Source organism: Lipotes vexillifer, unplaced genomic scaffold (assembly GCF_000442215.2).
Source record: "Lipotes vexillifer unplaced genomic scaffold, Lipotes_vexillifer_v1.1 scaffold543, whole genome shotgun sequence".
Classification (NCBI taxonomy): Eukaryota; Metazoa; Chordata; class Mammalia; order Artiodactyla; family Lipotidae; genus Lipotes; species Lipotes vexillifer.
The window spans coordinates 3,688,148-3,690,304 of record NW_006799055.1 but is presented as its reverse complement, the minus strand read 5'-3'; the positions used below and the strand labels follow the sequence as shown (position 1 = coordinate 3,690,304).

The 2,157-nt window shown below is 44.4% G+C and overlaps 1 protein-coding gene across 3 annotated transcripts in view; it reads left to right on the top strand.

The window, feature by feature from the left end:
- ATP8A2 (ATPase phospholipid transporting 8A2) overlaps positions 1-2,157 on the top strand; it is a 463,903-nt gene that overhangs the window by 406,067 nt on the left and 55,679 nt on the right. The gene's annotated exons all lie outside the window — the stretch shown is intronic.

Below are 2,157 nucleotides of genomic sequence, written 5' to 3'. Positions count from 1 at the left end.
TGGGGGGGGCGGGGGTTCCTATGCATTTGGCACCTAAGTGGTTAACGGTCATTGCTAGCTAAAGGGGTGTTAACTGAGGACGCCCTTCTTCCCAGTGGGGCTGTTAGCACATCAAAAGGGTACTTTTAAATCCTCACTCAATAGTACAGGTGAGGGGGGAGGGGGGCAGTAATTAAGTGCCTTGTGTCACCTAGCCCAGCTCGGTAAACACTTTTTTATTTTTATTCTGAGAGAACAAGAGCAACCTGACTAAATTTTGATACCAAAAGCTGTGGCCTTAGCAAAGATTTCAGTACCTCAAACCTCAGTCAATCTGTGAAAATCGGGATAGTAGAAACCTTTCTGGAGACACACCTTTAAAATTAGTTAGGTCCATTATGTGTTTTAAAACAGCTCCAAGTTTTAAAAACCAGTGACAAAACAACAATACTTCCAAATCTCCATGTAACCTTTATCAACTGGGGAGAGGGCTCCCTATTGTCAGCAGGGCAGTTCAAAGGTCATTTTCCTAATTTCCGTCAGCAACGAGAATTCTTATGGAGTTTCATAATCTATTTTACATAGTACACATTGTTGGAAAATGTTATTTTTATTTTTTTCTCGAAAAAATACTTTTCCAGCTTTATTGAGATAGAATTGACGTATAATATTGTATGTTTCAGGTGTGCAGCATGTTGATTTGATCCACTTATATCTTGGAAAATGATTGCCATCATAGCATTAGCTAACACCTCCATCCCATCACAGTAACTATCATTTCTATAAAATCTTATTCTTAAATGACTGTATTCTTTGCTAAATACACCAGCCAATGATCTAGGATGTAGCCCCACAAGTGTAGCTTACACAAGGCCGCCTCCTGTCGCTGGGTTGGCCAAGGATGGATTAGAGGGGGAAGGTGGGACTTGCAGAAAGAAAGGACCTGGATAATCCAACCCCTTCCTGTGTTTCGCTTGGGCCACTGGCCTGGGGCGAGGAGGGCGATGAGTTAATTTTTTTGTATGTGTAAGTAATATGTTTTTTGTGTGAGAAATGGGAACTAGAGCTAGCCAAAGACATATGAAAAGAAAACTGCAACACACTCCCTCGATAGACCATTCTGTGCCTTTTTCCTGACATGCAAGCACACAGGGGGCACACGGGTTGGTGGTCTGCACAGTCTCAGTGGATCAAGGTCTGGACCACTGAACTGCATCTGAGGCCCCGGAATGTGTGTGTGTGTTTTTTTAAGGTGAGGAAATTCCAAAACAGAACTTACAAGAACTATGGTATGTATTGATGTATACTGACATATATACAGTGCTTAACACTTAAAGATGCAGGGTAACTTTTGGGTGGGCAGCATCAGGAGATCACATCTCAGGTTTAATTCTGAGACTTGGGCCAATCCTGCTTCCTTTCCCACCCCTACCCTTGTTGCCGGGGGAGGTCCCCTTCAGATGCTCAGAACCCATCCGTTTTATTAGCAATATCACATCACACCTCTCTATGTCAACACTGTAATTCTGCATCCCTTTAATTGCTACACAGAAGTCCATTGGGTGTAGGAACCACAGAATAGTTAGTAAGCCGTCTTCTGGGACACTTATTTCTTACTTCCTTTGACGGTACAGCACTACGTGAATACTCTTGTACTTGTTTCTTTACCCGGAAGTTCTTACTTGTGTCCACAGGATGCATCCTGAGATGGGTAATTGATGGGGCAAAATGTACGCACATATTTTTAAGGTTTTAAATCGCTCTTCCAGAAAGCTGGCAATCTTGTTTTTAGAAAAGGAAAGCAAGTGCTCCGGTGCCAGGGTTGGTGTTCAACTTCACCCCAGATCTCACTGCTTCTCAGTTTTGTTGTCATAAAGTTCCGACACCACAGACAGGGCTACGCGCTGGGGTTCAGTGGCAAGACTGACGCGGTTAGGTGTGGGCTGGAGCAGAACACATCGATTGCGGTAGAATCCAGTGGTGAGAACTTAGAAAAGAGAAACCAGTGAATGTGAAGGCTTCTGTCACACTTAACTTCGGTCCCTGTCCGAGTAGTGGGCCACTGCTACCAGCTCCACCCTCTGGCCTCGCTCACTCAAAACAAAGTTTAAGGACTCTGCCTTCCCAGCCCCGATTCTGTTCAGAGCAAAATCAACTCTCCCCCTCCCCCTTCCTCCC